The 15,400-nt window shown below is 54.2% G+C and overlaps 1 protein-coding gene across 2 annotated transcripts in view; it reads right to left on the minus strand.

The window, feature by feature from the left end:
• Positions 1–5,343, minus strand: part of GATA3 (GATA binding protein 3) — a 30,294-nt gene extending 24,951 nt beyond the window's left edge. For both annotated transcript variants that reach the window (XM_021064071.1, XM_021064072.1), the window contains exon 1: positions 5,156–5,343. The gene's annotated coding sequence lies outside the window, so the exon portion shown is untranslated. The remainder of the gene's footprint in view (positions 1–5,155) is intronic.

Consider the following 15,400-nt stretch of genomic DNA (forward strand, 5'->3'; position numbering starts at 1 on the left):
TGCCCGCCGAGGGTAACCAAGAAAAGCCGAGCCTCGGGGTCGAAGTCATAAAGTTACTAATCCCGCGCAGGGGGAGTGAGCGTGCCTTGGGCCGCCTGGGGCGGTCATTTGAGCGTGTTTACTTAAGGACTTTGCAAGCGGAGCGCGCGCGAAATAGTCGGATTTCCAGCGAGGCAGCAAATATTTGCAGGCTGGAGAAAGAAGCGGAGCCGGGCCGCGCCGCCGCGTCCCTCCCCCCGGAGCCTCGGCGCCGGCCTGGGCGGACCCGGCCGCGCCGTTAAAGACAGAGATGAAGCCGGGAACCTGCGGGGCTGGGGGCGGGGAGGGCGCAGAGCCCCAGCAAAGGCCAGAAATTGGAGCGCGGCCCCGAGGCCCTGGCGAGCCGGGGCTGGGGGGAGGAGAAGTCCCTTCCCATGCCAGCGCGATCAATCTTCCTTGGCTGCGATCGGTCAATAAAAATGGTGTGAACCCACCGCGGTTGCTGTGCGTCTGGGGAGGAAGTGGAGGCCAGAGGTGCCGAGGCCGGCGCCGGCGCCCTGCACCAGCCCGGTTCCCGCCCGGGCGGTCTGCAAGCTCAGGCCGGCGGCCAGTTCGTCGCCGGGAGTCGAGCGCAGCCTGGCGGGGCCTTTAATTGGGTGTCTCCGTTTTTATAGTGGCCATTGTTGGAGCAATTAGCGAGAGACAATAAGCGCCAAGAGGCGTTTAATTCGATTCTGTGCGCAGGCTGCGGCTGGGACCTGGGCGCTCTGGAAGGAACGGCTGGCCCGGGTGGGAAGATCTCGTTAAGCGCGGACTCCCTTCCTTACTGGTTTTGTCTTAGGTGTGGGAATTCTCAAGGGGCAAGGTGAAAGCGGGTGAGAACAACCAGGTCCTGGTCTTGGACGGGGTTAACCCGTCCTGGGCCTCGCTAGCCAGGCGCGGCGCCCCCGGAACCGCCACGCCCGCGGGCTGCACGCATACGAGCTGTGGCCACAGCTCGGGTCCCCACGGCCTGTCAGAGGAAGAAAAGCAGAGAAGACTGGGACATGGAAACCGCCCTCCCACCTTTCCTCCTGAGCCCTAGGTCCCCACCTCGATCACGCGAACCGCGTCCCAATTTCCTACCCCATCAGGGGAGGAGGGGCGAAGGACAGAACCCCCTTCTGGCGCGTACACACCTCCCTCTCCACCGAGCCAGCCTCGCTTCCCCCTCCTCTGCCTCGGCTCTCGGATTAGGTTACCGTGGCCAGGCGAGGATTTTTACTGGATACGAGAATAGCACAGGTAAAGCTGTATAAACAGCACGCCGGCTGCCGGGCGAGAGGGTTACGCCGGGGACACGGCCCAAGGCGCCACCGCCAGGCCCCGGCTGCGCGAGGAAAGCTGCAGGGGAGCCCGCTCCGGCGCGGCGCCCCGGGACAGCGCCTGTTCAACACATATTCTATTCCATCTCTGCAGTTCCCACCCAAGCCCCCTGTTTTCTTGCCCGCATGAGCTGAAATGCAAGAGGTCCAGAGTGGAATCCAAAGGTGATGAGAGAGAAGCAGGCAGAGGGCAGTGCCGCCTGTTCTGTTCAAATGGAACACAGTGAGCGGGGAACTCGGAGGGGACGCAGAATAAAGGGGACCCCAACAATTCGCTGGCCAAGGGGACATGCTAGAGGTGGAAACTGAAAAGAGGAAACCCGCGGGAACTCGGACCACCAGCGCTCTCGGCGCGCGCCGCTCCTCCCGGCTCCCACCCCCACCGCCCAGGCCTGGGGCCTACCTGCCCTGGAAAGTGAGCCAGCGCTTTGGGGGTGGTAGGAGATTCGATTTACTTTTTTTTTTTTTTTTTTTGCTTTTGCTTATTCATCTATCACCATTTAAAACTCGGAAGGAAACCCGCCCGGGCCGGGAGGATGGGCTAGAGGTGTCAAAGGGAGGAGATGGCTCAGAGATATAACCCCCTCCTAATCCGCCCCCACCGCGGGGCCGGGCCCCCCAGCTTCGAGGGATCCTCCTGCCCTCCCTCTGCTCCTACCCTCGGCTCCTCCGTTGAGAAAAACCCTGATGGTAGCGAGATAAAAATGGGGTAGGTAGGGGTGTATAGGAAGGGGGGGTGGAAGAGCACAGGGGATTTTCTGTTTTGAGTTTAACGATGCACAAGTCGGAGCGCTTGGCCATCGGGGGAGCCCCGGGGTTAGGAGAGAAAGATTTTCCCTTGAGGGCGCGTGGAAAGGAATGCGGGTCACCCTGGAGGAAGGGGGGACCTCTGAGATCCGGGGCACAGATGGGAGCCACAACGGAGGGGAGGGATGGGGGTCCTGCAGCGGGTCCACGCAGTGTCTCCGCGGCCCCAGCCGCACCCGACTTAGGAAAGGGCTCGAGGTGCCAGAGACCCACATTCTTGTCCTAGGCGGTCCTCAGGCCACAGCTGAAGCATCCGGGACTCCAGGGGAAGGGAGCGGCCACCGCGGCCAGGAAAGGGGTCAGCAGTGCGGGATTCACCCACGTGAACTCCAGGCCCTCGCATTTTTCGGGCGAGGAGGGGTGCACGTGAGGCACCGGCTCCTCTCTCCCCTAGCCTCCCGGCGACACCCCTGGCCCGCTGCAGCCTGGAACCCAAGTGCTCACTTCAGGACAAGGACAGCTTTCTCTGGGGGCCATTGGGTTTTAACTGGTCTAGAGTAGACTGGAAAGTGGGGTGTGATGGTGGCTGGACAAGCTAGGGACAATGATCTTCCAGGGCCGGGGACTTCACAACCAGGAGCGGGAAATAGGAAGGTAATGCCCTTCGGATCAGGAGACAGAAAGCACGAAGGGGCCGTGTCTTCCTTTGGACTGGCTGTAGACCGCGCGGCTCATCGATGGATCTGCCGGGCTCGTCGATGCTCAGCCTTCGCCTCTGCCTCCCTCCGGGACTGCGCCCTGCCGCCTGCACTCTCGCGGACCCCAAGCAATTTGTTACAGAAAACAAAACAGAACCACACACCCGCAGCGGCCGGCACCCAGGGAGACCTCCGATCGGGTGCCTTGGGCTACATGTTTCTTTCCAGCCGCTGTACCCCAGCCACCACCTCTAGTCCCGGCCACGCAGAAGCAAAAAAAAAAAAAAAAAAAAGGGGGTTCGGGCTGCAGATCCGGGGCTTGCGTGGCTCGCTGCGGTTGGTAAACCTCTTTCCAGTTACTCCCACCATGAAGAAAGAGAGGTGATGGGACCATCTGAGCTGCACACAAAGACGCACCACGAAAGGAATGCACTTTTATGTGTGGAAAGGGGTCAGACCTGGAGGAAGACACCACACCTGAGCGCAGCCCAGAAACAGGTAGAATAACCCGAGGCTCAAGAGCCCTGGGCCTTCAGACCCTGCCCCCACTACCTCCTCAGGACCTCTAAGTCCCTGCCACTTCCCCACACAGATGGCCTTCACTTCCAGAAGAGGGGTTCTCAGCCACCTGGCTCCCGCAGTCCTGCCCCCTCCCCAGGTCTCCCTGGGTGGCCCTGCTCCGCCCTGGGCGTCCCTGCAAAGAGGCTCCTATAAACACGCACCCAGAGGGGGTACTCCCACCCCTTCACTGCACCCCGACTTACCCCCGCCTCCTATATAATCATTTGCCAAAAGGCAGGATGGAAATATCAGATAAAGCAAAACGCAGCTTCCCCTGCTTCCAGGCTCTGGGCAGGAAAGATCAATACTAACTCTGAGTCCCCGCGGCTGGGGGAAATATCTTTCATAGAATAGAGGGTGGGCCCATGGGGTGCAGGGCTGGTGTAAGGACCCCCATTCACCCGGGGTCCCCAGACCCCATTGTGTCCAGCCAGGAGCCTTGAGGCCTGGCAGGGCCACTACTGGGAGCTGGAAGCTGTGCCTCCTGCCTGGTCCAGGAAATAGGGGAGCCCCTAAAACCATACACCCCACCTGGGTCTTATTTGGTCTGGCCTGGACACTGTACCCCACCCCAGACCCAAAGGAGCAGAAAGCAATGCCTTTCCTCAGAATCACACACTTTAAAGTCTAATGGGTAAGTTCCCTCTCCACAACCAGCCATTTGGGCCCTGCAAGCATCTCATATTCAGAATCTACCTGGATTGGCTCTGCTAGCCTGACTGGGACCCCCTTTCCCAAGACTGTCACAGGACCAACAGCCCAACACACGTTTCTTGACGCGACTGCTGAGGAAGGGAAGGGCTGCTGATGCTATTATTATTTGTCCCTTTAAAGTTCATCCTCCACCCACAAGCCCAGCGCCCTTGTGACTGGGCAACGGGGGAAGAGCAAAGGACTGGGGAACCTAGTGGGTGGGGGATCCTCCAGGTTAGACTCCTTTCCATCCCCTTCCCTGGAGGGAACCCCCAGGTCTGCTTCCTCAAGCACCCTTGGTAGTAGGAAAGGTGGGTCGAAGCAACTCTTCTGGTCAGATTCGACTTCCCTCACCTTGATTTCACTGTTCTCTGTCTTCATTGGGAACTGCTTCTGATGGAGGGGCTTCTTGGAGGGCTGTTGGACCAATGTCCCGAAAGAAAGTAGAATTCTTGCCCCCTCTGCCCCTTTCACTCCGCAGGACCCTGGGCACCCCCTCTCTGAGGCTGTGGTTTTCTAACCCACCTTAGGGTGCTCCTGGAAGCAAAGGCGCCTGCCAGCCGCCAGATCCCCAGGGGTTGTCAGATGCCCACACATCTGGGACCCAACATTCAGCCCACAGCTCACAGCTGGTTCTTTAATTATATGCAGAGACAATGAGCCCAAACGTGCACTTGCAGGCAGAGGAAATAAACATGAAATTGACACTGGACCCTGCAGCCACAGGCAGGGAGAAGGCTGAGCTCTTCCTTCAAGATGGGTTTTTTCCCTCCAACCCTCTGCCCTCCCTCAAGTAGAAAACATGTGCCCAGCCCTTCCCAAGTCTCCCCACCATCTCCTATTTTTCTGTTTAGTTTTTCTTCACATGCCTAGTTCTACTGGCTCTTTCCTCCAAACAAGGACATACACACAGGCACACACCACGCTCGCCCAAGGTCATTGCAGAAAGCCAAAGATTTCCAGGGACCAGGAAGAACAATAAGGACTAGGGTCCTGTTCCCTATCTTACAGGGGCAGCTCTCCCTTTGGAGAGGAGACCTTCTCTTAATTCTCTCCACGTGGAGCAGAGAAAAGCCAGTGCAGAGTCAGAGAAGATAGCAGACATTCACTGACCTGGGCAGCTTGCTCTCTCGGAGGCCAGCTGTTTCTTATTTTTTCCTGACTTGCCGGAGATCTGAAGGCAGAAATGACAGGCAGACTTGGCCACTGTTGTCGCCGCTGCGGTCCTCACCGCCCCAGCTGCTTACGGCATCTCACGCGGGCTTCCAGTGAGAAGTAAAACCTGGGTAATGTGCATCCTTCCTAGGAACCCCCTCCCCCGCCTTCTGCTCACTGTAGAGAGCGGAGCTCTTCCGGGTTGCGATGGGGGAAAGGGAGGGGGGGAGGAAGACTGAGGGAGGAATGACTCCCCCCACCCCCACTTTTGCAAACTGGCAAAGTGCACCTCAGGAGTGTGTGACATGGCAGAGTTGGAGGACTGGGGAAAGAGTGCCTGAAATGTGACCAGTCCCTGGTGCCTACAAAGCCCACTGTCTCCAGCAGGGCTGGAATTAACACTGTAAATGTCACCAGTAGTGTCCACTGGGTCATGAGCTACCATGGATAGAAAAGCTTTTGCAGAGTTTTCCTCTCAGTTTTGGAGAAAGGTGGAGTCCCAGTGGGAGCATCTAGAGGTGCAACTCGTGGCCACCTTTAGCAGGGTCTCTGCCACAGCCGCCCCCCTCCCCTGTCCGTGCCCAGGGCTCCCCCTTTCCCTTCTGACTGTTCCTCCCAGTTCTGTAAGATGCTGAGGCTTCAAAAATGAATGCGCTGCACTTTCGGGTACCTGCAGCCACGGCTGGCCGGTGAAAGTTCAGAAGAGCAGGATGCTTGGTGACTGGGCTCTGGGCTTGCTTGCCACTCTCTGGCCCTCTGTGATCACCTTACAGACATTGGAGGTAGCGATACCTGTGCACACGCTACAGAGGAGTTTGGGGAGAAGCTCTCTAGAAGTGCCAACACTTCAACAGGACTTCCAGGGGAATTTTATCTTTTACTACGGGGAGATGAGGGAGCAAGACTCCTAGGTAGCGCTGAAGATAAAATATCAGAAGGAAAACAATTCTTATTACTTTACCCACTGGACCCAACAAATTCCAGTCCTCCCCTTTGAAACCCCCTCTCCTGCACCGTCCCTACCTCGGCTGGTGGGAGATCAAAATAATCCACAGAGGGGCTCTGTCCTGAATAAATTTCTGCAAGAGTAAAATGAAACTCCATCAACACTGGGGTAGAAAGGTCAGCATCCATTTGTTTTGACAGGTAGAGTTTTGCCTTCACAATATTTATACAATAAGAATACGGAGACTGACTTTAAAAATAAATCAACCTTTGGGGAGAAATAAAACAAAACGTGTCCATCACTAGGCCAGGAAGTCAACAAGTTTCTTGTGCTGGAACCAATTCTGTAGGACAGCGTGCCCGATTTGACGGTGCCAAGGGTTCAGGGGTGGTTGTCGCTGGGGGGGGAGGATGAAGCCATTGGTTCAGCAGGTTCCGAAGGAGTGGGGCAGAGGTGGGCGGCGGCGGGGAGGGACACGGGGGAGGGTCACAACGCGGGTTCTGGAGAGCAGGTACGAGCGCTGCCCAGGCAGCTGGCACCGCGATCCGGGCTGGGCTGTGGCTCCTGCCCTGGACCGCAGCCCGCCGGCGGCCGCTTACACCCCTCAGCTCAGACACACCGATGGCTTTGCGCCCCGCTCCGCCCGCTCCCCGCTCCGGGAGCCCCGGTTTAAGACGACAGGGGAGGGGGGTTAAGGCCGAGGCGGGAGGGAGCAGAGGGGCTTCTCGTTTGCCAATCTGGCCAGGAGAGGGAAAGGGGGGGTCTCCCTGCCACTGAGGAAGCCCCAAGTCCATCTCGTGTCACGATCGGGCCCCTCCTCTGCCCCGCTGCCCTCTCCCTCCTGCCTTCTGCCACCAAGTGGCACAACCAAATTCTCTGGCGCCAGGGCGCGGAGCCGGCAGGGCTGCGCATTTTCCAGGACGCTGGGAGGAGGTCAGTCTTTGGACAGCTTTCCCCCAACCTGTTGCCCGGATCCTTCTTAGGGAGCCGTGGGCTGCGCCAGCAAGGCCACCAGGGCTGGGCCCCCAGGCTCACCTCGCTCCCCTTCAGGGTCCCCAGGCCACCTGGCCTCCCCCTCGCGTGCGCTACTTCGTGAGGGACCCCATCGTGAGGGCTCATCGGTCACCCAGACTGCGACAGTCGTCTCCTTCACCTGCATATTAGCTGTATCTCCCCCGCCCACCCCATACTCCTCGCCGTCCACCGGCCCGTGGGGCCATCTGCCTCTTTCTCCAAGCTCCCCTCCCGCTTCTGGGACCTTTCGGGTTCCCACTCCCCACCCCCTCCCTCTGCCACCGCAGAGTCGTCTCCAACCTCGAAACACTTTACCCCCCTGCAGTCTCTCTCACCCCTCCCACCCAAACCCTCACCACCCTGTCCCCGAGTCCCTGTGCGCGCTCGAGGCCCGGTTCCGGAGGCCTGGCCGGCCCCTCTCCCGTTCCTTTTCTGCTGACGCGGGCACTTGCTGGTCTCCAGTTCTAAAGTGACTCTTTGGTTAAGGGACTAAGAAATCTGATCGCGTGCACACCGCTCCCTGCATCGCCTCAGTTCCACGTTTAGCAGAAGAAGGCTTAATTTAAGGAAATTCGGCCGCCAAAGACACTCTGGCTTTAAAAAAAAAAAAAAATCTGGAAGACTTAATTAAAATATAACTGCTTTTGAATTTAATGGCCAGACAAGGGCAAGATTCAGAGAAGAAATGCCAGCTGGGCATTTCTTGTTATCTTGATGGGCTGAGCTGGTGGAAAGTGCTGCTGTTTGAGGATCCAGAAGCGAATCACTCCAGGAGGGTTGGGGGTGATTTGATTGGGGTGGTTTTATTAGGGCAAAGGAGCGGGGCAGAAAAAAGGAGAGAATTTACCCTGAGAAGTAAACAGAGTGAAGGAAAGACGCTGGCCGCTTGCTTAGCGAGATGGGCCAAAGATTTATTCGAGATGGAGCACATGGGCCCCAGCACATGCTTAAGATGTTGCTTTAATGAAGCTACAAGTCGCTTTCTGAATTTTAAAAGCCACCACCCTGGCTCGATGATTCATGGTTCGGGCCTGTGTGTGTGTGTGTGTGTGTGTGTGTGTGTGTGTGTACTGTGCTGTGAGAGCAAGCAAAAAAAAGGAGGGGAGTTGACCGGCTATGTCAAATGCGGAGGGATGCTGATCCCTCGTGCTCAGACCCTGCCCAGTCCTAACACGTCGGAGAGAGAGTGGCTTCACCCTCAAGGTTGCAGGACTCCCAAGGAAGCCCCTTCTTAGAGGAGTCCTTGCTTGATGACCACCTGGAGCACCAATGCCAGGCGGCAGAGACCCAGCTCCCCGCCAGATACGGAGGGCTCAGTCACTTGCTGCTCCCCTGTGCTACCACCCCTGACTCTTTTTCCCCTCCCAGGAGCACCTACCACATTTTAGCCTCTTCACCCTGCGATTCAGAGGCTGTACCAGCTAAAGAAATGTTCTGAGGCTCCAGGGCCTGGGGACTGAGCTGGTTTGAGGTTCTCCCTGGAGGCGACCGCACCGCCACACAAATTGGCACCAGAATCCACTGCTTTAAATCCCATGGTGTGTCTGGCCACAACCCCACCAGCTAAGGCAGGCGACTGGATTTTAAATATAAAGGGAAGTCCCTGGGCATGTGGAGGTAGAAGATGGATCAGTAAATGACTAACAGATAGCAGAAACACTGTGTCCCAGATCTCTGAGATGGCCACGCAGATAGGCAGCTCACCTGTTGGATAAAGAAAAAGGAGACGCCATAGAAAGAAATCTTCTCTGGCAGAGTCTCCAATCTTTCTAAAGAATATGCAGCCATCTCAAGCTGTTCTAAGCAGGGATGGGGGGACCATAAATTTATTCTTCCAGGTTTCCTGCATCCTGTTTCTTTCCCTTAAAACACAGGGAGCTTTTTTTCCTGCATAAGAGTCTGCTGCATTATTCCTTTGTCCACTTGTCTGCCTTCCTATAGGTACCTGGGATTGGCTTCATTCTTCCAAGTTTACTCTCTGCCAGATGAAAACACACACTCAATAGCAGCCTCGGTTTAAAAGTTCCAGTCTTCCAAGCCCACTCACTGAGATTTATTTTATTATAAATATGTAGGGTGGGTGGGGTGTTGGGAGGAAGTTGGTGTTGGTGGGTGCGGGCAGCCTGTACTTTCTTTTTCCTTTTTTTCCTAAGAGAACAATAATAATAATAAAAAAAAGAACCCCACTCAACTCAACTTCTCAGTCTGGTACTTTGCCTACATTTCCCTGAGCAAAACTGCAGCCTGTTTGGGGGTGGGTGGTGGGGGCCTGGGTGATGCGGGACCATATGGATGCCTCACATGAAAGTTTCACAAAGCAATGACTGGAAATTAAAAAAAAAAAAAAATCAGACCTATTCCACCCAGGCGCCCTAAATAAATAGCCCCGTTTGCAAATTCCTATCAATTATTACGTGATGGGAAAAAATCCTATCTGAAAATAAAGCACGTGGACGTGGAGAATTTTAATTAAATCTTACTGTGGATATAATAACATGGAAGTGATTTTTCATTCGGCGCTTGCCTGCTCACCAGTGTTTTATGGCGTTTTCTTGCCTCTGACTTTATTTTAAAATATTAGACGAGGTGGAGAATTATAAACGACTCTTTCCTTATCTGTACTGCTCACATATCCAGGATCAGAGGAGCTGATTAAGAAAGAAGTCAGAGGCAACGTTGGATTCATAATGATTTGGAATAATGAATCCTTATCTCTGCTTTCCAGATTATCTGCCTTTCAGCTCCCAATGTTTTGTTACATGGCATAATTTATTGCATCTAATACATCACAATGAATCTGATGGTAGAAAGTGATGGCCGACGTTGTGAAAGGGGGCCCTTATTTTTTATCCCGGGGCAATGAAACTGCTTTTTGCAGTTTTTAATTGGGAAAATATAAGGTAGATCTGATAAAAAAAAAAAAAAGAGCTGAGTATAATCTTGCCTGCTCGTGCTTTACCACGCTGCTCTTTAATTAGTGTGTCAATTTCAGGCTGAAGTTAACAAGATCGACCTGAAACCAGCGCTTAGTTTCTCCCCAGCACCAGGATCCTAATTTTTAACATGATTTATTTTTATGAAAAAGGAGATAATTAATCATAAACACTGACGAAAGCACAGAGCCAAGTTGAGATAAAATGCCACTTGCATCTTTATATAGAGAGATACCAATAATGTTACTTTTTCTGGGATTTCCTCTCTCCTCATCATCTCCTGCCCCCACACAGCTCGCCCCCTGACCCCTGCCCACCCCAGCCTCATTCCAAGTAAACAAGAAAAAAAAAAAATCAATTCCAGGTTCCTCTCTGACATTCTTTTTTTTTTTTAAGTGTCTATGTTTACGTATATATTCAGCTCTCTGGCTTTGTGTATTAACTAACACAGGCAGGATTGCATAGGTTTCCTTCCCCCAGAGCAGAGCAGTGGGCGGATCCACCTGTTCTCCCAGACCCCCTCTCTACCTACCCTCATCATCTTCCCTCCCATTTAGAGTTGGAGAGGATGGGACACACGTCTCACTTAATGGTTAATTAGTTATAATAATTGGCATTTTTGTTTCTTTTGTCTTTTGCCCTAATGCCCAAGGAACAAAAGCCATCTAAATGCAACAGGCTTTCCTCTCTGCCTCTTTTAGGGTGGATTTCAGAATCCAAGGCTACACCCCCGGAGTCCCCTCCCTACCCCTGACAGCGCTAACCACCTCCTGACTTCTGGAAGTAGAAGGGGCAGGAGTCACTAGTAATTTGCTCTTTAAGCTTTTTGTGCCTGTTGATTACTTTCTGGTTGCTTGGATTAAACAATCGTTGCAAATATGCAAACCAGTGAAAGGCGATTCATACATATTCGCTCTCCAATTGTTCCTCCTGACGTCAGATCATAATTTCTTGGTAATTGGATGGCTTGCACCCAGATAATGCTCATCTGAAATTCTCCACGTTTTGCTCTAGGTTGTAGTAGATTTTGTACTGGGAGGGGGAGGAGGACTTGATTATTTTTTTTTAAGAACCCTTTTCTGTTTCACTGTAGTTCCTATTGTCTTCCTTCCTCCCCCACACTTAAGAACATTGTATTTAGGAGGTGTGACGTTATGGAGTTTGTGTCCTGGGAGTATAAGTTCCCAGGCAGGTCTCCAGTAGGCTGAAGAAAGTTGCACACAGGCAGGTAAAGATGGAGGAAATGAGGGGAGGGTAAGCACAGAGGCAGAGGTGAGGGTCTATACAGCCGGATCGACTTCCGCCCTTCTGCTTGGATCCCAGATCATCTTTACCCATTTTTCACCCTCTCCTGAGATCACCCTAGTTCCCAGCCACCTGGAGTTCAAGTCTCCGTTCCTGCCGCCAACCTTGCCCCCAACCTCTCGAACAAAATAGGCAGCCGAAGCATTATCGAGTTTAACAGCTTCGATCTTGATTAGAAAGCTATTTCAGGTTTGGGGGGGAGGCGAGAGAGATGTGATTTTCTGGGATATTTTCTTTCAGTTCACTTTGGCCTTCTGAAGTGGAGTCACACTGGACTTCAGATGTCTAGTTTCAATTCTGCATCCAATATTGTAGGACTTCCTTCCTCTTCCTCTTCCTCATCACTTCCTCTTCACCCTTTCCCTCTCTTCCTCTCTTTTCCCTCTCTTTAGGACATGTTGCTCCAAGAATTTCAAGTATCAATTATAAGTAATATTAATTTCTTAGCCCCAACCAGGGAAGAGCCGATGATCAGATAGGAGTAGAAAAACGGTGCTTCCCTAGATGAAACAGACCAGCGCAGCCTGCTGGGCCGATTCCCATGCCCAGATGAACATTCAATTTTCCGGCATTATCTCCGCACTTAAACTCGCTTTCTCCATTTCTGTGCCAAGATAAATTTGCATAATATTTGCAGCTGTAATTAGCTGATGAGCATCTCCTAGCCTCCCCCTTTTGTTTCTCTCTGCATTTGGTCTTCTATTGATGTCACGTTTGATCTTTAATATTACAGGATTCCCGATAGAGGATTGCATATCTTATCTTCCCGGCTCCAAAATCTTTTAAAGAGGAGGGAGAAGGGGAGGGGGGGTTGGGGAAAAGAGAGTGAGGAGAATGAAGCTCCACTAATCAGAGTTTGCAAAGGTTACGTTGGAAGAAGGTATAGGCGGTGACAGAACAAATACGAGAAACGGAGAATTATGGTGGAGAGGGGCGGGGTAGGACTGGCCTCTCAGAATGGAGGATTCTGGAATAAATGGGATTATTTAGAGAACTCAGGAGTGGGGTGGGGGGATGGGACTGAGATCGGGAGCGGGGCTGAGGTGGGGGAGCAGGGTTCGGTTCGAAGCCAGCCTCAACTGGTTCCCCACCCCCTTCTGGGGAAATGCTCATTGCGGGTCTGAGTAAGACGCTCCGTTGGGTTGCTCCCCTCAAGCAGAAACTGGAACTTTTGAAACCAGGCGACGCCTTTATCTGCTCATCTGTTTGCCTCTGTTAATGCAAGAGCACAGCACTCCTGAATTTCTAATGTGCTACCAACACTTTTCACTCCCTCCAGCACAGCCATAAGTGAAAAGACCAAAAAAAATATATAAATTTATATATATATATTAAGGAAAAGGAAAAAGAAAGAGGAAAAGGAAAAAAAGAAAAAAGAGACTAAGAGAAAGGGAGACGGGGGATCCATCGACCTGAACAGCGTCGCCTCCAGAAGTGGAGCAAAACCTGAACAGCGACCCCACCCCCCACCCCCACCCCTTGTCCCGGCCGGGTTGTTATTGTTCGGTTTCCCCCAAATTGGGAGTCTTCTGACTTGGGTGGCGGCAGGGCTGGGAGGGAAAGGGGATTAGAGGAGCCACTGGTTGAATTAGTATTTGTGGGAATCCGGAGGGGAGAGAGAGCGCGGGGAAAGGAAAGAGGGAGAGGGATGAAAAAAAGACGACGAGAAAGAGTCAATTTCCATGCCAATCATCGGAACAAATAGCTAACATTTAACGTTTACACCCGCGCTGGCGGCGCCCTGGCGCTGCGCGGACCCGGAGCCCGGCTAAAATGTCCCGAAAGCCTTTGGAGAGAACGAGTTTCCAGCTATCAGGTTCTCCCCGTCCCCCCCTTCCGTAAGGCTTCGGTTTCAGGCTGGACTTGTCCAATGTCTGCGTCGCTGCTCCGAGCCCCTAAATGAGTGTCAAGGAGGCAAATATCAAATAGCGCCGGGGTCAAGGCGATTTAGTTAACCGCGCGGGGCGCTTGAACCCTGTGTGGGGCTCGCGGGGGAGTAAGGCAGCAGGAGCGGGGCCAGCGAATGAATGACGAGTGCACGATGGAGTGAATGAATGACTGACCGGAGGAGAGGACGCCCAGGCACACGTGGGCTGAGCGCGCCTCCACGCCCCCCGCCCCCCACCGCCCGCCCAGCAGGGCAAAGCCAGGCTCTCAGTGGCAGAAAGTTCCTCACAACTTTTATTTTTATATAATGAAAGAATGTAAGAGCCCAAGAAACTGGGCTCCTGTCCCTCCATGTGGACCTTTTGTCCCTGCGTGGTCTCAAGCCTCCTTTTCCCCAGCGGCTAATTGAGGGGGTTGGACGGCAGGATGGCCACGGTCCCTTCTTCCTGCTGGGAAAAAGCAGGCGGTGGGCGAATAAGGAGGGGAGCGTGCCCGAGAAAACTAGGTCTGCAGCCCCGATGCCACCTGGGCACCCCCGTGCCCCACCCCCCACCCCATCCCCAGTTTGGGCCACTAGCACTGGCCAGACAGACTTCCAGCAGCGAGAGCTTAGAACTCGCCGGGTCCAGTCTGGCGGCTCCCGCCACCCGGGGCTCGGCAGCCGGGAGAAACAGCCGTCCAGGTGGGGGTCGCCGTCTAGGGAGGTCCAGACGCTCTCAGCCCACCCAGACTCCTTAGGCGCTCTCTCCCGCGGTTTTGTGCCTCTTAAGCGTTTCCAAAAGAGGGCACCCTCTTTTGGGGCGGGGGGGGGAGGGTGGATTGAGCTTTCTTTCAAAATTCCCAACTCCTGAGCCAGAGCGGAAGTCCGAGCGCACGCAGCCTTTGGGCGCCGAGCTGCCGTTCAGCTGCACCACGCGCGGGTTAGAAATCGATTAACACAAGCCCGCTCCTTAGGATTTCACGGTGTCTTTTTCTTTTCTCCCCCCCCCCTTTATTTATTTTTGAGATCTGGGTTTCTGCGCACAAGATGGGGGGAGGTCGGTGTGCTTGCACGTGCGCGTGAGCATCTCAGCGGGGATCTTCCTGGGCTGGGGCTGGTGGCGGTGGGGTGGGGAGTGGCGGCTGGGGGTGCACCGGGTTCAAGGAATCATTTCCCCCAACACTGAGTCGAAAATCCAGTCGAGGCCGTAGGCAACCAGCCAGAGGCTGGTGCGAAGGCTGCTGCGAAGGCTCCAGGGCAGGGACCCAGGTCTGCAACGGTCCTTTCTCCCCGCCCCACCCCCAGTCCCTGACCTCCCACCCCGCGGGCACATCTCGGGGTTTGTCCAAGTCCCCGCTCCTGGCCCCGGGCCTCCCAGTCCCGTGCGCACAAGTCAGCGGGGCGGGGGGGCAGGGGGGCCTGTGCCGGCGGCGGGTGGGGAAGGGACGAGAGCGAGGTGCTGGGTGGTGCGGAGTGGACTGGGGGCGGGGGGGGGTGATGGGGGCTGTCGACTTAAATAACCCTCCTTTTGGCGAGTCTTTCCCTCCCTCAGTGTAAGTCTCAGCGATAGTCATGAAGACTAATCACGATGCTACTTTTCCCCTTCTTTCTCAAATTAAAAAAAAAAAAAAAAAAGAGAGAGAGAGAGGAAAAAAAAAATACGCACCAACTCCACTACCGTTCGGGTTCCGGAGAAATTCTCAAATAGAGCAGTGTAATTTCTCAGTTGATTTTGATTGACATACTGTCCCTGGGATCATGTGTTAATCCCTTCTTCACTCAAGCCTTTTCATAACTCATTTCTCTCTTGCTAGATGGGGACTCTGATGGTTACCGAGGCAACGATGATAGCGCTAAGCTATTTCCCTCTCTGCAAGGAGACCATTATTCCGCATGCATAGGCCATTTGCAACAGAGGTCGTCACAAAGTCATTCACGACACAGCACACGTTTATTAAACTTTTATTCTCTTTCTTCCCCCAACATAGAAACTAGTTTGCACATGTACTGAGGAGGGGGGTGGGGGGGATCCTTGGCCCGCTCTGTGTTGGCAGTAACTGCTCTGGAGGACGGGGGCCCTCAGGGACCCTCAGGACCCACCACCGTCGTCGTGGGGCCAGAAGTCCCCCCATTTCCCC

This window comes from Sus scrofa, chromosome 10 (genome assembly GCF_000003025.6).
Source record: "Sus scrofa isolate TJ Tabasco breed Duroc chromosome 10, Sscrofa11.1, whole genome shotgun sequence".
NCBI classification, from domain to species: Eukaryota; Metazoa; Chordata; class Mammalia; order Artiodactyla; family Suidae; genus Sus; species Sus scrofa.